The following is a 22,856-nucleotide window of genomic DNA, read 5'->3' as shown; positions in this document are numbered from 1 at the left end:
AGTGTCGCTTGTTTCCCCTGGACATGCAGTGAGGCACAGGGAGAATCGATGAACAGGGAGAATCGATGCACAGGGAGAATCGATCCATGATCCGACCAGCCCTGCCCCTCCTTCCCCCTAGGAGGTGGGATGGCAGACAGAGACATTTATGGGCCATCTGTCCCAATAGTCCATAGAAGCCTCCTGGAGTCATAAATTTGCTGTAAGTTTATCTTCATCTCATTTAAAAAATAATGTTGTAAACCAGAATTAAATAAAAGACACCAATTCAAGAAAGCTATATTGTGGAAATAATTTTTTTAAAGGCAAGTTATAAAAACACAGGATAATTGTATTAAGAAACTTGAGACAAAGGCTTGTTGCTATGAATAAGCTTAATTATTTAAATTTGACCTTCTTGGCAGTCAAGGCAAAAAAAAAAAAAGAAAGAAAATAGCATTACAAAGCGCTTGCTATCTAACACAGTTCCATGATTCTTCATTAGAAACTCTTGGGGGTGGATGCTTTTCTGATTCAGAACATTTGGATTTTAGACCAGTAATCAACTACGTATGTATGTTAAGTAACGCCCTAATAGGATTAGGGTGGCAACTCGTTGCCAAGTGCATTCATACATTTTTGCAGTGAAACATGCAAATATTCACATTAAGACTTAAACTATCCTTATATCTGACCAAGTCAGGTTTTGCCACCAAATGAGTTTGCCACGAACTTACGGAAAAAGTGTTGGTTTTCAGGATTGTTTAGAATTTGGAACTGTGTGTTAGAGACTGCAGACCTGTAATAGAAGCTGTTAATTAATCTCTAGGGAGGGAGAAATGTTTTCCTACTTCACAAATGTTAATACCATGTGGACTTTAAAGATATTGCACAACAAAATGAGCAGGTTCACAGTGGATGTTTTACCAGAAAAAATGCATTGTGTCAACAAACTCTACTGAACTCTATTGGACAGGCATCTGGCCTGTCACCAGGATGCCGGGAGGGGCAGGAGAGGGCAGGACGCAGCCCTGGATGCGGGATGACCTTTGCTCTTCAGGTACACATTGGCGGGTGGTGTGCTGCCTCAGGAGGCCAGAGCACAAAGGCAGCGGGGACTGAGTCCTGGAAGGAGGCCAGCGACTGAATCAGAGGAGACGCTGCAGAGCAGCGCCAGGTGTAGGGGGTTTGTTTGGCTACAAGTGACAAAGACCCAGGATCAAGCTGAAGGAGCAATAGGGACTGAGGCTCTTGTAGCAGAAAGTACAGATGCGGGGTGGCAGTGGGCACCCTATGCCAGGCTCCAGGGTGTCTCCCTGGGTGTAGCCCTCCTCAGGGTGTGGCCTCACACTTGGCTGGTAAAAGATGTGATATCCTGACAATGGCAGACGTCCCGTGGAACATGCTAGACTATTTCTTCCTGTGGGTCTCTTTTATCAGAGAGGAAACCTTAGCCAGGAATTCCCAGCCAACTTTTGTTTATGTCTTATCAGCAGGACAGGGTCCTCAGTCCCCCAGCAAGTGGGGAGAGAGTCAAACAGCTGGTAGTGGCCAGCCAGGACAGTCCCCACGTCACTGGCAGGGAGGAGGGGGGCACATCGAGGTGAGCCTCAAACAGCGGGGAAAGGAGGGTCACAGCCAATGGACCAGCCACCCATTGAGCTCACCAGGGTTGGGGAGAAGGGTATGGGGGGACAAGACAGAGCTAGTGGGAGGTCAGCCTTAAAACCCTGGGATGGGTTGAAGGGCGTGGGTGATGACAATCAAGAGAAGTCCTGGACCTTGAGCTTGTGGGGAAAGGGGCCAAAAGGGGCTGGGTGAGTCTGGTCAGGGCTGCTTCTTCAGCATGGAAAGGCTTGGGAAAGCAGTGGGTTTGGGACTAGCAGAACTGAGGGGCCGAGCCCCAGCTCAGGCAGTGACGCAAGGGCCAGATCAAGGCACCTTTCAGGGCTGCAGGGCTGAGCACACCCCAAAGCCCACCGGCTCCACACCTGTGAAGGAAGGGCAAGCGGTGTGTGTTCTGTACCTGTGTGCACCACTCCAGTCCCTGGAAGTGTGGGCTGCTTCTCCCACACCAAGCAATGCAGTTCTCCAGTTCCCTGGATGCCAAACAGGTGTCCTACAGTGTAACTCAATTCTGACTCAATCTACCTAGATAGCATCAGACCCCACAGGTTAAGGGCTGAGCTCAGTCCACAGAGCTGCCCTGCCCTGTCACATGCTGACTGCAGGTCCAGGTTGTCACCTGTGCTTCTGACAAAGAAGCTGTAAATCAGGGGTTCCCACGACTCCCTCCCTGGGTTCAATCATTTACTAGAATGGCTCACAGAACTTAGGGAAACCCTTTACTTATGTTTAGCGGTTTATTTTAAAGGATCTTATAAAAGATACAGATACACAGCCAGATGGAAGAGATGCGCAGGCAGGCAACGTGGAAAGGGGTCGGGGCTTCCAGGCCTCTCTGGGTGCCGCCCTCCCAGCCCCTCTGTGCGTTCAGCGCGGGGTTCTCCCAACCTGTCATTTCGGGTTTTTATGGAGGCTCCATTACAAAGACTGATTGATTACATCATTGGCCTTTGGAGATCAACTTGACTTTCAGCTCTTCTCCCCTCTCTGTAGTGGGGTAGTGGAGCTGAAATCCCAACCCTCCAATTACTGGTTGGTTCTCCTGGCAACCAACCCATTCCTGAATCTACCCAGGAGCCCCCAGCCACCAGTTGCTCTCATGAGCACACACAGACACTTATGGCTTTGGAGATTCAAGAGTTTTCGAAGCTGTGTGCCAGGAAAGAGGGTGGGGAGACTACAAAAGGCCAAATGCATATTCTTCATGATAGCACAAAATCACAATGTCCTAATGTAGGAAAGTGATGGGTTCAGCTAAGGCACTGCTGATGGGATACCTTCTATCCATTTACCTTGACAGCTAAGTCTTCACAATGACTGGAAGGCCAGGCTCAAGTGTAGGATCCTGGAATCCATTCTGCACAGAAATGTGGCCAAGGCCCCCCCTGTTCCCCTCGACTCCCACTCCTTGCCCGTCCCACAGCCCCGCCAGCCCAGCCCAGCCCAGCCCATATGGGGATTATCACTGGAAACAGCTGTCCCTTGTGGCGCAAGGCCCACAGCTGTGCACCCCTATCAGGAAGAGATGCGGGGAGGCCCACGAGGCCCAGGTGGAGGAGTCTGGGGGGAATGCTAGGCCCCAGGGCCAGCTGCATGGTCTAGCAGGGGCACAGGTCTGGGTGGGCAGATCTCCTGGGCCCACAGGCTCTTCACCTGTGGGGAGGGCACCACCAGAGGAGGGCCCGGAATAGCGGCTCTGAAGGTGGCACTGGCCTCTGTACAGGGGGTGACAGGGGAATGCAGGGAAGCAGGAGAGGGAGGACTCTAGAGGGATACCGCAGCACCTGGCCTGGGCCAGGAGGAGCATGGTACCCCCTTCACCAACATGGGGCCTGCCAGGGAAATGGCTGGGCACGCATTCTTTTCATGTTTGTGTGGAGTCTTGGTATTTTTTTAATGGCATAATATTCCACAGTGTAGATGGTGCCCCATCACACCCGGACATCCTTTTTACCCCAGGGTGCAGGCCGTGCTGTTGGGAGGTTTGGAAAGGAGAGGAACCCAAGGGTAGGCTCCAAATGGAGGGCTGTCTCTTCTCCATTTGGGGTGTTTCTTGTTGATTCGTATCCTTGTTTGTGGGAGCCCTGAGCAGGACGGGGTCTTACAGGAAGGCATGGGTGGCATGGGCAGAGCAGTCTTGCAATTTTTGTTTGCGTGAAAGCTGTGCTCCTGGAGACAGACCTCCGGGTGGCTGGAGGCCCTGAGTTCAGGGGCTCCCTTTTCTCCTTGCAGCCGAGTTGGCCCAGGCTGAGGCTGTAAGTCAGAGCCGTCCATCCATCACCTGCAAGAGAAAGGGAGAGTGTGGGGGCGCTGGGCTGGAGCAGAGACAGAAGGACCAAGGTCTGGGTAAAGTTGTGGCCTGGGTGCTGGCCGCCCCTGGAAGGAGTGCAGTTGGGGGCCCCTGGATGATAGCCCTCCTCCAGGGCACTATGACTACAACTCGGCGTTTGTTCGTGCCTCTGCCAGGCCCCAGAGCCTGCCTGGCCTGGCTCCTGCTATGTGGGGTCAGATGTGAGGATGCTGAGCCCTGACCAGGAGGAAGGCGGTGGGGCACACCCGCCCAGCCCACCACCCACCCTCTGCTGTCACATGTCTGCCTGCCAGGAGGAGGTCCACAATGCGGCTTTGTGTGGCAGCTGGCTCTGAGCACACGCGGAGTGTCTGGGGCAGTCCTGGCCAGCAGTGCCAGCCCTGGAAGCCAGAGATGCCAGGCTGGGGAGGGAGGATCCACCCTGCCCAACCCCTCCAGGGCCTGGGGCCAGGCGCTCTCCAGGAAACACCTGGGCTGGCCAGGCTTCTTCAGGGGACACCCAGGACCCCTGGAGGCTGTGTCTGGGGAACAGGAAACTTTCAACAGAGGCTTGGCTGTTAGTCCCCAACTAGCAGGGCCTGTGGGGTACCCTGGGACCACCAGGCCACCGGTTGGACCAACTCAGCCTGCCTTGGGATTCCCAACAGAGCTCCCTGGTCCCGGGTGAAATGAGAAAAAAGAGGACAGCTTTGCCCATGTCTGTAATGCTGAATGTTTCTATTATTTTTAATATGAGTTTTTTGAAATGTTAAAAAATTCTTTTTAAATGAAATTATTATAGTGCATAGAGATTGTTTTTATGACAACCTCCTTAATCAGCAAAACTAAAAGTCACCAACGCTATTTTTAGCCTTTATAAAAATGTGGCTCCTGAGGCCCCCAAACATTGACCCCTCGGTGCTGGCCAGGCTGGCTGGGCGCCTCGCGCAGGCGCAGCTGGGCAGCTGTGGGGAACAGTTGGTGTGCGGCAGCCGGGAAGGCACGTCTGGAGGGCTCTGTGTGGGTGCCCCAGAGTTTCCCAGAGCTGGGTGGGGGTGGGGGCTCTCCTGAGCTGGGACCTTCTCCCCTCTGGACCAGGGATGGCGTTGACCCTCCCTTCCCTGCCCTTCCCCACCCCACTGCCTTTGTCCACTTTAAGAACCCACACCTGTGCAACCCTGCATGGCTCCCCTCCAGCCCGTGTGGGACAAGGGCCGGTCCCTGGTGTCCAGCCCAGCTCTCAGGAACACCCTTGGCGATGCTGGGCAAGAAGCTCCTCCTCAGCTCTTCCCTTGGCAGATGAGGGTGGTGTCAATGGGCTCCCTACAGAGTCTGTCCTCTTTGGGTTGCCCTAGCATTGCTACAAACAGAGCATTCTGTAGGAAGGAACAGACCTTTTGCCCGAGTCACTTGGCCTGGATCTGAGAAAAACAGCCGTCCTTCAGCCAGCAGGGACCATCCCCTGCCTTGTGGGGATGGCTGCTGTGTGTGGGCAGGCGGGGACAGCCCATCTGCCACGGCTGCCCAGTGGCGAGGTCCCTTGGGGACCCTGCCGCCAAGTGAGTGCAGGGCCTTACTGTGACCAGCCCACCAGGAGATGTTATCGGGCCTGAAGCAGGTCCCCAGGGGTTGGGCCATCTGGAGTGGGGCGGTGGCAGGGAAATTGCTTCTCTTTCACAGAAATGTTTAAGAAACAAATCCAGGGAAGGCCTGTTTTTTGAATGACACAGTAATGTGTCGAACTTAATTTAAGAAACACCCTCAGATATTTTTATTTCCTTTTTGCATTGAATTTGCATTGAGGTTTTCAAAAAATGCAAAAGGGCCTTTCTACTGGGCCTGAATCTTGCAAGATTTCTAACCCATTTCAGTCCTGTAAATAATTAGGTGCCATTGGTTGCTGAGACTGACTTTCCCAGACCAGTGGAGAAAGGCCCCGGCCCTGAGGGGCTCTGGGAACTTAGGGGACAGCACCTTATGGACACCCCTACTCAGGGAGGGATCAGTGAATTCATGCTTCTGGGCTTGGAACATTCCCCGCCATCTGGGCCTTTCTGTATGCATAGAGGGGACAGTGGGAACTGCGGGACAGAGGGTGGTCTGCACGCCCTCCCTGGACTCCATGAAGCCCATCTGGGTCCCCTGAGTCCAGACCAGCGCCCCAAGAAGCTCACAGTCTGGTAGGAAGCCGAGGAGGCAAACGAACAGGAACAGCCCTAAATAACTGCACAGTGCCCAGGCTGCCAGGAGAGTGTGTGGGCAGAGAAGGCTCCCAGAGCAGAAAAAGGATGCTCAGGGATGTATTCCAGGCCAGGGAGCAGCGTGTGCGGGGGCCGTGCGGAACGGCGCATTCTGCAAAATGCAGCGTCTGGCTGGAGGGCCACTCCGCGCTCCCTGGCCCAGCTCTGAGTCCAAGTCACCCAGGGATGAGCTTCTGGCTCTTCCCTGAGATGGGACGTCATGGCCCCAGGTGTGGCTGGCAGAGGACCTGCAGGCTAGGGAAGAGGGCATGAGGTCGGCAGGTTAGAAGTGGCTGGGGAAACACGCGCAGGTCGCCTCTCTGAGGCAGTTGTCTCTTCTGTGGAGTTGAGACCGGTGGGGGAGATAAATGCCAGGCACTGCAGATGCAGAGATCCCTGGGGAAATCGAGTGACTGGAAGCTCCTCTAGGAATGGGGGGCTTCTGGGGGGCAGTTCCAGGCATGGAGGGGGCTGAGGGACCATCCCAGGAGGCCTGAAGGTGACCTCAGCCCCCTCAGCTGCCGTGTGTGTCCCTCTGGCCCTGGCCCAAAAAGGAGATGGTGCATGCCTGTTTCTAGACCTCTAGACCCCTTGTGGGGGTCCCTGGGCTCTCTCTGCCAGGGACAGGCAAGAGGGCACCTTGTTCCCTTTACAACTCCCACAGTCTAGCGAGAGTTGGAGCTCACTGAGTGCCACATGCCATTAGGACCTAGGTGGGAGATGGGGGTGCCAAGGAGGGGAAGGGGACTATGGAGAAATGGATGAAAGGGGACTAAGCTGGCTGGACGTGCCGAGCCGTGAGTGTCTGAGCAGGGGCTGAGCCCACCCTCTTGAACCTCAGACGGGGCCACTGGGGCCTGGTGAGGCCCCACAATTGTCCCCAGAACCTCAGAGTGCCTACAGGGCGCTGTGAGAGGCAGCGCTGAGCTGAAAGGAGCGTAATCTCTAAGCAGGTGTAACCTAAAATAGAGCCTGATAGCTCAATGACAGATGCTTAATTTCTCACAATATTTCTGTCATTATGCTGGGACAGATATTCTTGGTTTGTTCAAAAACAAAGTCTTTTTTTTTTTTTTTTTTTTTTTGAGTCATTATACAGCATAAAAGAGACCACACCCTGAACAAGATTGGGACAGCACTGGGCCCCTGAGCCAAGCCAAGAGGAATCACCCCGCCCACACAGCCACCCTGCCCACAGGCCTTCTGGTCCCAGAGCCCCGAGCCGCACCCAAGCCTGCCTGGCTGGAAGAGGGGCTTCAGGGACTGATTCCACTTGGGAGTGGGTGAGGGGAGGTGACCTCAGGCTCCTTTAAAGCCTTGCCTCTCAACTCCTCACTCCCAAATCCCTCCAAAAGAGATAAAATGACTCCTAGAAAGATTAAAGGTCATGCACCAGAGATCATGCATGTGAAAAGTGACAGGAACACAAATTCACGCGATGGGGGTCTCAGACTTTTGTCCACCGCCACCTGAGAGTGATAAGGCCCAAGAGGGCTCCCTGCAGAGCTGCCTGTATGAGATGTTGCTCTGCCTTAAAATGTCATGGGGATGATGTGTGGTATTCAGCATACTCCTGCGTTTGCTTTCCCTGGTTTTAAAAAGGCGTTTTCAAGCACTCACCATTGCCTATGGAGCGTGGCTCACCCTCCCTGCCCACCCCAGAACACAGTTTGAGAACTAAGCTATTGAAGATGGACCCTTCCCCACCCCAAGCCTAGCCCGTCTCCATTTCTAGCCCGGCTGAGGGATGCGACCATAGCCCCATAGCACTAGTGTGAGTGGTAGCCTGGGGCCAGCCTGGCTTGCACACCACCCCCTAGCCACGCACAGCCTGGAGTGGGAGGGCACTGCCTGAGAACCTGCAGGAGGAAGACCATCGGGGATGTCTCCAGAAACTGGCAGACACACAGACAGCGACCCTTCCCCTTGGTGAGGCCCTGAATAGCCTTGCTAGTTCCTTCCCCCTGTATAGCCTACAAGGTCAGTCTCACCAGGGAAAATGGGATGCTGCATCCCAGGCCCATGGGGACAGAGGAGGGCTGCCGGCTGGGCCTGGCTGGGCTGGCTGGGGTGGCTGCACCCAAGGGTCAGAGTTCATCTGTGGCCCTTCTCTGCAGGGTCAGTCCTGGGAGGTGCTGGCCACCACGGTCATAGTCCAACCAGCTCAGCTAGCAATGTCCAGAGTGAGGCTGGCTTCATGCCACGGGACAAGGCCAGTGGTCAGGGTAGTGCCTTCCTGGGAAACTGCTCTCTGTTGGAGAGACAGCCATGATAGAATGACTTTGCAAACAGTTTGCAAGCTGGAAGGGCTGGGGTGGGGTTGGGGTGGAGGTGGGGGCGAGGGTGCTTAGAAAGCAATGAACAGCACCTGGTGGGGACTCACACCTGTGTTCACGCAGAGGGCACCTGTGGGCAGCTTGGCCAAATTACCCCGAGAGGCCAAGCAGCTTTCCTGCCCGGTGAAATGCAATCTGCTTTCTTCCTTTTCTCTAGTCATTATTTATTTATCTGAAAGATGCTTTTATGATAGAAATTCAGGGCTGCACGTAGTCGTCTCTAATGAGGGCATTTGGGAGCAGAGAAGGGGACCAGGCATCTCCCCTGGGCGTGCTGGGGGAGGCTGACAGCCTTCACGCTTTGCAGAGCCCTCTGCCTGCTTAAAAGCTCCTCCCAGCCTTTCTCAATTTCTCCTCCAAGGCATCACAATGCAACGGTGTGCAGATCAGATCCTACTTTTACAGGTGAAGTGGCTGAGGCCTCCATTCCTCAAGTTACAGAGGCACCTGCCTGGAGGGAGCCCTGCTGGTGGCCTGCATCCTCTCCCTGGGCTCTGGCGCAGCTCACAGTCTGAAAATTACAACTCCCTGTTGTTGCTATGGTGACTGGTTGTGTTATTCTATCCTACAGAGCTGTGTGCCCCACCTTGCCCAACACGGTCTGTTTTTGCAGGAGAAAGTCTCTATCTCCAAGTCCGTGTGTGTGTGTGTGTGTGTGTGTGTTTGAAAGACAGAGAGAGAGAAGAAAGAGAGAGAGAAGAAAGACAGAGAGAGAGAAAAGAAAGAGGGAGAGAAATGGACCCTGCACACTGCCCTTCCTGCCACCCCCACCTTTTCCCTGGGCCCAGTGGACCTTCTGTCCCTGCCCAGGAGGCTGCCTGGGTCCCCAAGATACTGGCCCCATTCCTTTCATGGGACACCAACTCTGGGCCACAGGCACTGGCTGTGTAGGGGGCCTTCCCTCGTGTCTCCTTGTGAGGTCAGATGCCTGTGTCGGTGCACAAAGGGCACCCCGTTCTTGTCTCGTCTGCAGACTACTCTGTGACATGGATGGACAGACCATGATCTATTTAGCCAGGCTCTCTAGATGGACAGTTGGGCTGTTTCCAATCTCTGGTTGTCACAAACAAATCTGTGAAAAATAACCTTGAACATATGTCATTTTGCACACGTGAGAATACGTGTAGAATAAACTCCTAGAAGTAGCGTTAACGGGAAATTAGTATATGCATTTCTAAGATTGGAAATTTTTGCAAATTGCTGTCCGTTGATATCATCCATTGTGATCCTAGTACATGCTGAAAACTGAACTCAACATTTTATCTGGATTATTTTATTTCATCTCACCATGGCCTTAAAATGGAGGTTATTCCGATGCTGGTTTTACAGATAAGCACACAGATGCTCAGAAAAACTCAGCAGCATGCCAAATCGCCATCTGGGCTGGTGGGGTGGGGTCGGGATGGACCCTGAGTCTTCAGGCCCTTGTCAGGCCCTTTCCTAAGGGCATGCAGGCCCAGCCCTGGGGCACCTGCCCCGCCCAGGGGGCCTGGACCCTTGACCTGTTCTCCAAGCCCATTCAAGCATGCAAGCCTTGTGTGCCAGGAGCCCACGGACGGGCCCTTCTCACACCAGCCAGGCTCTCCTGGAACCAGTCACCAGCCACGCCACTGGGGCCTTAGGATGCACAGACCTTCTGCCCCCGAGGCTCTCCCCCATGAGACGCTGTCCTCAGCCGGGCTGGCTGGCCCGAACTTGGGAGCTTGGCTTGCTCGGAGGGGTCTCCCCACCCAGCCCTCTCCCAGCTCCCCGGTCTCCTTCTTCCAGGCCAGCTGGACACTTTGGGATGATGTCCTCTGGCCTCTGCATCTTTCCTCGGGTCTGGTCAACTCCTGGTCAGACTGTGAGTTCTGAGAATCAGGGCCTGCGTCCTGGGCCCAGCGTGATGCTCACCAAGCCGGGTGCAGAAGAGGACAATGGGAGAGGCAGGGCAGGCCCAGGGAAGCGAGGAGCCGCCGCCTTTCCCGGGAGGGCCCTGGCTTCCTCTGAAAGCGGTTAGCATGCAGGGGAGCGTGCCGGTCCCTGCCTGTATTTGCATGACAAAAGGGCCTGCCCAACGGCTCTCGGCGGCTTTGTTGAGAGCTGCAGCCTCGCTCAGGCTGAGCCTTGGGAATTGTTCCCCGACAGGGGTAGTTCCTGGGCTCCACAGCTACCCCGGCCGACAAAAGCCACATTGTGGGGCTGACGGCAGCTGCCAGCACCTGCTCCCTGCACCGCCGCTGCCTCAAGGCTCTGCACAGCACCTGATGCCTTTGCTAGGGACACAGCCAGGGGCAGACGCGGAGGCCCTGGGCATCATCCAGAACACATTGTGAGGGGTGGGGTGGGTGGTGGCGGAACCTTGCCTGGTTCCCAAAGGGCCTGGGGAGATGGCCCGGGGCTGGCCAGTGGCAAGGTGAGGACTCCAAGGTCACCAGTGTAAGCTGGAAGAGAGGAGAAAACCATAAACCCCAAGTGTGTGGCGCCCACGCTGCAGCATTGCATTATTTGATGCTTCGCTCACAACAGGTGTTTTTCTTACTCTTCAAATGGGGAAACAGGCTCAGAGAGGTTCACTAGCCAGCCCAGCATCACACAGCAGAGCCCAGGTTTGAAGGGCCCAGCCCCTCGGGGCATGCTCCTCACAGTGGCCCCAGAGTTTCCCCTGGCCCTTTCCCCTTTCCCTTCTGAGCTTCTCAGTACTTTCTCTGTCTCCTCAATGGCCTCGCCACAGCATCCAGCTGCCTCGGCAGCAAGCACAGGGCCCTCTGCCCTCGCCACGCCCCTGGGGTGCCTGCCGTCAGCGGCATCCCCTTCCTTGTGGAGCACTGCCCTCTTCCTCGCTGGTCCCGGGGGTGTGTCCATGACACACCACTCCCTTGTGTCCTTTATGGATCCACAAGCTCCTGTTAGCCTGCCGAGCCCCCGTGCACTCCTCCTCTTCCCCAGAAGCCCCTCCTGAGCCCGGCTGCCTTCTCTCCATGTATGGTCCTGTGTCCCGGCTGTGAGAACCTGCATTTTGGCACCTGGTACCTAGCCCAGAAGCTCTACCTTAGCGCCTGCAATAAGCCAGCACTCATGGAACTAAATTGACTTCACAACTGTATTCCAAATGCAAACGCTGTCGCTACTGTGACTCACAGGAGAAAGGCTTAACTAGTGCTTGCCTCTGGCTCACCTGAAGGGGCTGGGGCGGTGCCAGCCGCAGGTGCAAAGGCCTCCGCACACCCGCAGGCAGCGGCCCTTCCTCAGGCCTTGACGGAGACGGGAACTGTGTAGGAAAAGCTGTGGTGAGGGCCATCCCCTCCAGATATCAGAGCAGGGACGGGGGCCATCACCACTGAGTCACCCTGGAGGGGGAAGGCTGTGCTGCAAACTTGGAAACAGCGTGAGGAGAGGGGCCCTCAAAGCCACCGCCTGCTCACAGCCCCCTGACTCCAGGGAAGGCTCCCTCCTTCTTTCTCCTGGGGATCTCCTGCTGGGACTCCCCGAAGTCCAAAACCAACCAGAGGGAGGTCAGAGGAGTCCATGATGCACCCAGTGGACTGGGGTAGAGGTGTGTCCTCTGAGGAGCCAGGAGCACAGCCCCCGGGGTAAAGCTTGGCCCAGCTGGAGGTGACACCATGACTGGAAGACAGGGCCGTGGGAAGGATCAACATGCAGCAGGTGCAGAAACCAGAGCTCAGGAGGAGAAAGACCCCGCAGCCTAGACAAGAAAGGGAGGTGTGGGGAAGACCCCAAGGACAGGCTGCAGGTGGGCTTGGCCAGCAGGAGAGCTATGGGCGGGACCTCAGTGTCACAGCCCAGGAGGAACTGAGCCCTTGCCTGGGCCCCACCCTCCCCGGCCTGCACCCCTACTGCACAACTATTCAGCCTGTGGGGGAAGACAGAGCCAGCTGCAGGCTGCGGGGGAAAAGGACCTGTGCTTGCCCTCCTTTTAGGTCCCAGGGACTCCCCCATCGCACCTGCGAGGAAGTTCCTGGGGGTCAGAGCCGCCTTGATCAAGCTTACGGTGAGCTTGAAAACCCTCAGACACACAGGCTAACCATCCTCACCAGGAAACCCTGGGAGATCTCAGAGAGGCAGAAGGGAGATGTGGAATTAGAAAATTTCATCCCCTGCTCCCCATCTACTGGAAAAGCAAAAGCCCACTCCTCAGGGCACGGGCATTTGCTGGGCACCCAATTAAACCTCAAAGGGCACTTGGAATTTGAATGAGTTCCCCAAATTGTCCCAAGTTATCCAACTGAATCAGAATTCAGGGTCTGTAGTAAGACCCCGGGGGTGGCCCACACCGGATGGGCTGATCCAATGGCTGTGCCCAGCCCCTCTCTCTTGCTGCCTCCCCTACAAGAGCTGCGAGGTCACAAACTTGCTTCCCCCATCTCCCTCAGTGCTGGCGGGCCAAGCACCCTGTGGCCAGTACAGTGAAACAGAAGTCTTGTGGAAAAGCATCTTCTTCTTAAGGAGGGCACAGGTCGCTGGCTTCTACCAGCCTCCCCGGGCTTCTGACTCCAGTTGCAGACCTGGAGCAGTGGCAGATGTCTCTAGAGCAGAAAGCCAACACTTTAAGGATGGTAGAGGAGCCGGGTCCCTGTGGGCACCCTTGAGCCACTTCCTGGGAAGTGCCCACCTGCCAACCTCTTATGATGGGAGACTCCTGTTTTTTTAACTGGCTGTTGACTGATCTAACAGATCAACAGACTCCAACGTAGGCCCCAGGCGTGGCTTTGTGTGGCTTTGTGTGGCCCACTGTGTCTCTCACAGCAGGTTTCCCTCCTGTGCAGTGGGCCTGATTCCTGCATCACGGAGTGTCTTATCAGCTCAGGAGGCTATCACAAAATAGCACAGACTGGGTGGCTTATTTCTCATAGTTCTGGAGGCTGGGAAGTCCAAGATCCGGGTACCAGTAGCGGGCTTTCTCCCTGGCGTGGAGATGGCTGTCTTCCTTCTGTTTCTGCACGTGGTGGAGATGTTCTCTCTCTCTCTTCTCTCTCCTCTCTCCTCCTTCTCTTCTTAAAAAGTCACAAATCCAGCTGGGCGCCGTGACTCAGGCCTGTAACACCAGCACTTTGGGACACTGAGGCGGATGGATCATCAGAGGTCAGGAGTTCGAGACCAGCCTGGCCAACATGGTGAAACCTCAACTCTACTAAAATCACAAAAATTAGCCAGGCATGGTGGTGAGCACCTGCAGTCCCAGCTACTTGGGAGGCTGAGGCAGGAGAATCACTTGAACCCAGGAGGTAGAGGTTTCATTGAGCTATGATTGTGCCACTGCACTCCAGCCTGGGTGACAGAGCAAGACTCCATCTCAAAAAAAAAAGGTCACTAATCCTATCATGGAGGCTCCCCACTTATGACCTAATCGCCTCCCAAAGACCACACTTCTTCCTACCATCGTACTGGGGGTTGGGCCTCAACATATAAATTTGGGGATGTGGGGACGAAATTCAGTCTGTGGGGATCAGACAGGAGACCGAGAAGCCTGAGTGCTTGGTGTCATGATGGGTGGACAAATGTAGATGATTTCCTAGTAATCACCAATTTCTTTCAGAGATAACCCCCTGCCTTCTGGATAGTACACTGGGGGAAGACGAGGAGTACTCTTTTTTTTTTTTGTCTTATCTCTAAGAAAGGATGGGATGGGCTGGGCGCAGTGGCTCACACCTGTAATCCCAGCACTGACTGAGGCTGAGGCAGGTGGATCACGAGGTCAGGAGATCAAGATCATCCTGGCTAACACAGTGAAACTCCATGTCTACTAAAAATACAAAAAATTAGCCGGGCGTGGTGGCAGGTGCCTGTAGTCCCAGTTACTCAGGAGGCTGAGGCAGAACAATGGTGTGAACCCGGGAGGTGGAGCTTGCAGTGAGCCGAGATTGTGCCACTGCGCTCCAGCCTGGGTGACAGAGCAAGACTCCAAAAAAAAAAGGAAAGAAAGAAAGAAGGAAGGAAGGAAGGAAAGGGAAGGGAAGGGGAGGGAAGGGGAGGGAAGGGGAGGGAAGAAGGGGAGGGAAGAAGGGGAGGGAAGAAGAGGAGGGAAGAAGGGAAGGGAAGGGGAGGGGAGGGGAGAGGAGGGAAGGGAAGGGAAGGGAAGGGAAGGGAAGGGAAGAGAAGGGAAGGGAAGGGAAGGTGACCAGGTGGGGGCAGGGCTACAGATGGCTGTGGGCCTGAGAACAGCCGCATGGCCTAGGGTCACTGAGAGTAGGACTGGAGGTCTGTGGTCTCAGAAGCAAACTTCTTTTCTTTTTTTTTTTATTATTATACTTTAAATTCTAGGTACATGTGCACAACGTGCAGGTTTGTTATATATGTATACATGTGCCATGTTGGTGTGCTGCACCCATTAACTTGTCATTTACATTAGGTATATCTCCTAATGCTATCCCTCCCCCCTGCCCCCACCCACGACAGGCCCCGGTGTGTGATGTTCCCCTTCCTGTGTCCAAGTGTTCTCATTGTTCAATTCCCACCTATGAGCGAGAACATGCGGTGTTTGGTTTTTTTGTCCTTGTGATAGTTTGCTGAGAATGATGGTTTCCAGCTTCATCCATGTCCCTACAAAGGGCATGAACTCATCTTTTTTTATGGCTGAATAGTATTCCATGGTGTATATGTGCCACATTTTCTTAATCCAGTCTATCATTGATGGACATTCGGGTTGGTTCCAAGTCTTTGCTATCGTGAATAGTGCTGCAATAAACATATGTGTGCATGTGTCTTTATAGCAGCATGATTTATAATCCTTTGGGCATATACCCAGTAATGGGATGGCTGGGTCAAATGGTATTTCTAGTTCTAGATCCTTGAGGAATCACCACACTTTCTTCCACAATGGTTGAACTAGTTTACAGTCCCACCAACAGTGTAAAAGTGTTTGTATTTCTCCACATCCTCTACAGCACCTGTTGTTTCCTGACTTTTTAATGATCGCCATTCTAACTGGTGTGAGACGGTATCTCATTGTGGTTTTGATTTGCATTTCTCTGATGGCCAGTGATGATGAGCATTTTTTCATGTGTCTGTTGGCTGCATAAATGTCTTCTTTTCAGAAGTGTCTGTTCATATCTTTCATCCACTTTTTGATGGGGTTGTTTTTTCTTGTAAATTTGTTTGAGTTCTTCGTAGATTCTGAATATTAGCCCTTTGTCAGATGAGTAGATTGCAAAAATTTTCTCCCATTCTGTAGGTTGCCTGTTCACTCTGATCATAGTTTCTTTTGCTGTGCAGAAGTTATTTAGTTTAGTTAGATCCCATTTGTCAATTTTGGCTTTTGTTGCCATTGCTTTTGGTGTTTTAGACACGAAGTCCTTGCTCGTGCCTATGTCATGAATGGTATTGCCTAGGTTTTCTTCTAGGGTTTTTATGGTTTTAGGTCTAACATTTAAGTCTTTAATCCATCTTGAATTAATTTTTGTATAAGGTGTAAGGAAGGGATCCAGTTTCAGCTTTCTACATATGGCTAGCCAGTTTTCCTAGCACCATTTATTAAATAGGGAATCCTTTCCCTATTTCTTGTTTTTGTCAAGTTTGTCAAAAATCAGGTGTTTGTAGATGTGTGGTATTATTTCTGAGGGCTCTGTTCTGTTCCATTGGTATACATCTCTGTTTTGGTATCAGTACCATGCTGTTTTGGTTACTGTAGCCTTGTAGTATAGTTAGAAGTCAGGTAGTGTGATGCCTCCAGCTTTGTTCTTTTTGCTTAGGATTGACTTGGCAATGTGGGCTCTTTTTTGGTTCCACATGAACTTTAAAGTAGTTTTTTCAATTATGTGAAGAAAGTCATTGGTAACTTGATGGGGATGGCATTGAATCTATAAATTACCTTGGGCAGTACGGCCATTTTCATGATATTGATTCTTCCTATCCATGAGCATGGAATGTTCTTCCATTTGGTTGTGTCCTCTTTTATTTCGTTGAGCAGTGGTTTGTAGTTCTCCTTGAAGAGGTCCTTCACTTCCCTTGTAAGTTGGATTCCTAGGTATTTTATTCTCTTTGAAGCAATTGTGAATGGGATTTCACTCATGATTTGGCTCTCTGTTATTGTTTTTTTTTTTTTTTTTTTTTTTGAGACGGAGTCTCGCTCTGTCACCCAGGCTGGAGTGCAGTGGCCGGATCTCAGCTCACTGCAAGCTCCGCCTCCCGGGTTCACGCCATTCTCCTGCCTCAGCCTCCCGAGTAGCTGGGACTACAGGCGCCTGCCACCTCACCCGGCTAAGTTTTTGTATTTTTAGTAGAGACGGGGTTTCACTGTGTTAGCCAGGATGGTCTCGATCTCCTGACCTCGTGATCCGCTCGTCTCGGCCTCCCAAAGTGCTGGGATTACAGGCTTGAGCCACCGCGCCCGGCCTCTGTTATTGTTGTATAAGAATGCTTCTGATTTTTGCACACTAATTTTGTGTCCTGAGACTTTGCTGAGACAATGGGGTTTTCTAAATATACAATCATGTCATCTGCAAACAGGGACAATTTGACTTCCTCTTTTCCCAATTGAATACCCTTTATTTCTTTCTCCTGCCTGATTGCCCTAGCCAGAACTTCCAACACTATGTTGAATAGGAGTGGTGAGAGAGGGCATCCCTGTCTTATGCCAGTTTTCAAAGGGAATTCTTCCAGTTTTTGCCCATTCAGTATGATATTGGCTGTGGGTTTGTCATAAATAGCTCTTATTATTTTGAGATACATCCCATCAATACCTAATTTATTGAGAGTTTTTAGCGTGAAGGGCTGTTGAATTTTGTCAAAGGCCTTTTCTGCATCTATTGAGATAATCATGTGGTTTTTGTCTTTGGTTCTGTTTATATGCTAGATTACATTTATTGATTTGCGTATGTTGAACCAGCCTTGTATCCCAGGGATGAAGCCCACTTGATCATGGTGGATAAGCTTTTTGATGTGCTGCTGGATTCAGTTTGCCAGTGTTTTATTGAGGATTTTTGCATCAATGTTCATCAGGGATATTGGTCTAAAATTCTCTTTTTTGTTGTGTCTCTGCCAGGCTTTAGTATCAGGATGATGTTGGCCTCATAAAATGGTTAGGGAGGATTCCCTCTTTTTCTATTGATTGGAATAGTTTTAGAAGGAATGGTACCAGCTCCTCTTTGTACCTCTGGTAGAATTCGGCTGTGAATCTGTCTGGTCCTGGACTTTTTTTCGTTGGTAGGCTATTAATTATTGCCTCAATTTCAGAGCCTGGTATTGGTCTATTCAGAGATTCAACTTCTTCCTGGTTTAGTCTTGGGAGGGTGTATGTGTCCAGGAATTTATCCATTTCTTCTAGATTTTCTAGTTTATTTGCGTAGAGGTGTTGATATTATTCTCTGATGGTAGTTTGTATTTCTGTGGGATCAGTGGTGATATCCCCTTTATCATTTTTTATCACGTCTATTTGATTTTTCTCTCTTTTCTTCTTTATTAGTCTTGCTAGCAGTCTATCAATTTTGTTGATCTTTTCAAAAAACCAGCTCCAAGATTCATTGATTTTTTGAAGGGTTTTTTGTGTCTCTATCTCCTTCAGTTCTGCTCTGATCTTAGTTATTTCTTCCTTCAGATAGCTTTTGAATGTGTTTGCTCTTGCTTCTCTAGTTCTTTTAGTTGTGATGTTAGGGTGTCAGTTTTAGATCTTTCCTGCTGTCTCTTGTGGGCATTTAGGATTATAAATTTCCCTCTACACGCTGCTTTAAATGTGTCCCAGAGATTCTGCTATGTTGTATCTTTGTTCTCATTGTTTACAAAGAACATCTTTATTTCTACCTTCCTTTCGTTATGTACCCAGTAGTCATTCAGGAGCAGGTTGTTCAGTTTCCATGTAGTTGAGCAGTTTTGAGTGAGTTTCTTAATCCTGAGTTCTAGTTTGATTGCACTGTGGTCTGAGAGACAGTTTGTTATAATTTCTGTTCTTTTACATTTGCTGAGGAGTGCTTTACTTCCAACTATGTGGTCAATTTTGGAATAAGTGTGATGTGGTGCTGAGAAGAATGTATATTCTGTTGCTTTGGGGTGGAGAGTTCTGTAGATGTCTATTCGGTCCACTTGGTGCACAGCTGAGTTAAATTCCTGGATATCCTTGTTACCTTTCTGTCTCATTGATCTGTCTAATGTTGACAGTGGAGTGTTGAAGTCTCCCATTATTATTGTGTGGGAGTCTAAGTCTCTTTGTAGGTCTCTGAGGACTTGCTTTATAAATCTGGGTGCTCCTGTATTGGGTGCATATATATTTGGGACAGTTAGCTCTTCTTGTTGAATTGATCCCTTTACCATTATGTAATGGCCTTCTTTGTCTCTTTTGATCTTTGTTGGTTTAAAGTCTGTTTTATCAGAGACTAGGATTGGAACCCCTGCCTTTTTTGTTTTCCATTTGCTTGGTAGATCTTCCTCCATCCCTTTGTTTTTTGCCTATGTGTGTCTCTGCACGTGAGATGGGTCTCCTGAATACAGCATACTGATAGGTCTTGACTCTTTATCCAATTTGCCAGTCTGTGTCTTTTAATTGGAGCATTTAGCCCATTTACATTTAAGGTTGATACTGTTATGTGTGAATTTGATCCTGTCATTATGATGTTAGCTGGTTATTTTGCCTGTTTGTTGATGCAGTTTCTTCCTAGCATCGATGGTCTTTACAATTTGGCATGTTTTTGCAGTGACTGGTGCCAGTTGTTCCTTTCCATGTTTAGTGCTTCCTTCAGGCGCTCTTGTAGGGCAGGCCTGGTGGTGACAAAATCTCTCAGCATTTGCTTATCTGTAAAGGATTTTATTTCTCCTTCACTTATGAAGCTTAGTTTGGCTAGATATGAAATTCTGGGTTGAAAATTCTTTTCTTTAAGAATGTTGAATATTGGCCCCCACTCTCTTCTGGCTTGTAGAGTCTGGAAGCAAACTTCTTAAAGGAAGGAAAACCAATGGTGCCTTTGTCAGAGCTTAGCTGTATCTTTACAGACAACGATGGCAGTGAGGGGATGAAATGTTCCTGTCCCTGCAGCTCCCTGCTCCACCCTCACTGGCACTCCCAACACCCCCTGCAGAGGTGGGCAGGCTCCAGAAAAGCCTTAACATGGATTACGACCAGGGTGAGAGTGCAGCATTCTGAAGACAGAGATCTCAGTTTGGTTGATAAAAAAGAGATATTTAAGCCGGGTGCAGTGGCTCGTGTCTGTAATCCCAACAGTCTGGGAGGCCAATGCAGGCAGATCACCGGAAATCAGGAGTTCGAGACCAGCCTGGCCAACATGGTGAAACCCCGTCTCTACTAAAAATACAAAAATTAGCCAGGCGTGGTGGCAGGTGCCAGTAATCCTAGCTTCTCAGAAGGCTGAGGTGGGAGAATTGCTTGAACCCAGGAGGCGGAGGTTGCAGTGAGCCAAGATCGTGCCACTCCACTCCAGCCTGGGTGACAGAGTGAGACTCTATCTCATAAAAAAGGAGAGATATTTGGCTAGAAAAGAGATTAGGAGTCCACTGCAAAAATGTAAATATGGTCTGCATATTATACAATATTCATAGATGAACAATAAAGTTATTCAGTCCAATACAGGCTCTGTGGCTATCCAAGAGCAAGTCCTCCTTTTTGCAAATATGTAGGGCAAAGTGTTGTGAGGTCAGCAGCTTGCTTTCAAATCATTTCAAAAAAATATAGAGATATAGACAGACAGATGGAAAGAGAAATAAAATGAGCGTGGCAATCACTGAAGAGTTGGTGAATCAGAGTAAAGTGTGTTTATTGCACTACTGTTTTGGCTTCTGGTTGAATTATTATTATTATTACTATTACTATTATTTTTGAGACAAAATCTCTCCTTCTGTTGCCCAGGTTGGAGTGCAGTGGCGCGATCTCGGCTCACTGCAACCCCCGCCTCCTGGGTTCAAGAGATTCTCCTGCGTCAGCCACCTAAGTAGCTGGGATTACAGGTGCGCACCACCAGGCCTGGCAAATTTTTGTATTTTTAGTAGAGATAGGGTTTCACCATGTTGGTCAGGCTGGTTTTGAACTCCTGGCCTCATGATCCACCTGCCTTGGCCTCCCAAAGTGCTGGGATTACAGGTGTGAGCCACTGCGCCCAGCTGAAAAGTTTTGAAACAGAATGTTGAGGAGAAAAGCAGGAGCTGCTAGGCCCTCTGCTGCAGCCCCTGACTTTGAAGGCATATGTCCTGGACAGTCCTGGCGTTCTGGGCACTGCCCTCCCACCCTGCTCCAGTCCCGGGTGGGCGTCTCCTGTGGATCAAGTGCCTTGCAGAGCCCTCTTCAGCGCTCAGGAGGTGTTTATGTGGCAGCCCCATGAGAGGCAGGAGGATGCTCCCCACTTTAGGATGAGGGCGCCAGGCATTTGGGGCAGTCCAGCCAGGACTCCAGCCCAGCCTCTCCCCCGGCACGGCGCACCTTGGGCAGCCCTTGGGGGCCACAGAAGCTCCTTGACTGCAGCTGCATGCTTCTCACCATGTTCCCCTGACAGACGGGACCTGAGATCTTCCCCGGGGCAGCCCACTCTGTTGACCAGGGCTGCAAGGTGGCCTGCTGCGAGAACCAATGGCGGGCTGCCAGCTGCCCACCAGATCTCCCCCCAAGGGGTCTGTCCCTGAAGACTCAGAGAGTCGGCAGAGGGTGCTGAAGCTGAGCCAGGAGACTGCTGGGAGAGGAAGCCCTGGGGTGCTAAGAGCCAAAGGGGCAAAGCCAGCAGAGAGAGGCAGCCACAGCATCTGGAGGAGAAAGGATGGGAGCCAGGAAAGGGAGCTGCCCGTGGCAGTCACTGCCAGGTGGTCCTCCTGTCCGAGCATCCAGTTGTCCTTTCCCAGGCCTTGTTCCTGCAGGTCCCTCCAGCAGAACTTCCAAGTATGCTCTGCTCACTGCATACTTGCAAGGAGCTGCGCTGGGTCCAGACGTGGCACTGGAGAGGGCTGTATGTGCGAGGGGCAGCCCTGCTGCAGGAAAACAGGACCTCTTTATTCTCTCTCATAATGCAGCTGGAGGATGCAGCAGGGTGGGTGCAGCAGCTCCTCTGCCTGTGGGGGGCTCCTGGACTGCCAGCAAGGTTCTGGGTCCCGCGCAGTGGGTGGAGGGAGAACAGAAGGCAGCAAGACCTCCCAGTTCAGAGGTGTCTTGGAAATGACAGATATCGTGCTGGGTCCTTAGATCCTACAGACCCAAATGTGGTCTCGTGGCACACCCAGCTGCCAGGGAGGTTGGCAAGTCAGGGATTTTTATTTGTTTCCCCCTTGTCTCCGCTAAGAGGCCCTTGGGAAGATATACCTGCAGTGAAGCAATGCTCTCATGAGCGGTCATCCTCGATGTGTCCCTCTGGGAAGTGGCCTTTGGTTGCAATCTCTGGAGCTGACTCCTGAATCACAGAAATTCCTCCTCTGCCAGGACAAATTCCACAGCATGCAGGGTTCTAAAGAAAAGATACATCTCAGCTTGGCACTTGTGAAATTATAGCTTATTTTTTAAAAGAAAAAATCTCTATTCTCATAAAGAAATTTGGTTTCCTGGAAGGAGGTCGGGAGACTGGGTTGTGGTGTCTTGGGTTTCCCCAAAGTCCTTATGAATCAGATACCATCAAACGTCAGCATGGAGAGGGCTCAGCCCTGTCAGCTCTCTGTGGCAGGCTGTGCTTCCTAAAGAATGCCACACCGCTGTCTCCAGTTCCACAGGCTCCTCTAGTCCCTTGTAGTTCTTCTACCAAGAGGTGGAATCTACATCCCCATTCCCTTGAACTTAGGTGGGTCACTATATCTGCCTAACCCACGTGACTTCTGAATATCAGGTTGTAAAAATGTCATGCACTTCCACCTTGATCTCTTGAGACGCCCGCTCTTAGAACACAGCCCACCATACTGTGAGGAAGTGCAAGCAGCCATTCTAGAGGTTAAGGACAAAATGCCCAATTTCACAGCTGTGGCTGAGCTCCCGTTAAACAACTAGGACCAGTGTGAACCCACCATCATGGAAGAGAGTCTTCCTGTCCCAGCTGAGCCACCCCAGCTGACTCTGCATGGAACCAAGATGAGCCATCCTCTCCAAGCCTTGTCCAAATAGCAGAGCTGTGAGCAAAATAAATGGCAGTCATAGCTGGGCACAGTGGCTCATGCAAATAATCTCAGTACTTTGAGAGGCCAAGGCAGGAGGATCATTGGAGTCTGGGAGGTTGAGGCTCCAGTGAGCTGTGACTGTGCACTCCAGCCTGGGCAACAGAACAAGACCTCATCTCAAAAAAGTAAAAATAAAAGTAGGCCAGGCATGGTGGCTCATGCGTGTTATCCCAGTACTTTGGGAAGTTGAGGTGGGTGGATCGCTTGAGTCCAGGAGCTTGAGACCAGCCTGGGCAAAATAGTGTGACCCCATCTCTAGTTTAAAAAAAAAAATAAAAAAAAATAAATAAATGGCAGTTGTTGTTTCAAGCCACTAGGTGTGTG

At 51.4% G+C, this 22,856-nt stretch overlaps 1 long non-coding RNA gene across 1 annotated transcript; it reads right to left on the bottom strand.

Annotated features, from left to right (window-relative positions):
- Window positions 1-3,474: 3,474 nt before the first annotated feature.
- LOC135971752 (uncharacterized) lies at window positions 3,475-21,835 on the bottom strand. Its single transcript, XR_012414713.1, has 2 exons — window positions 21,694-21,835; window positions 3,475-3,886 (listed from the first exon to the last, which is right to left on the bottom strand). It is a non-coding gene; the product is annotated as an uncharacterized lncRNA (long non-coding RNA).
- Between the last annotated feature and the right edge of the window lie 1,021 nt (window positions 21,836-22,856).

Source organism: Macaca fascicularis, chromosome 7 (assembly GCF_037993035.2).
Source record: "Macaca fascicularis isolate 582-1 chromosome 7, T2T-MFA8v1.1".
In the NCBI taxonomy this organism is placed as follows: Eukaryota; Metazoa; Chordata; class Mammalia; order Primates; family Cercopithecidae; genus Macaca; species Macaca fascicularis.
This window is presented reverse-complemented; position numbering and strand designations above follow the sequence as displayed.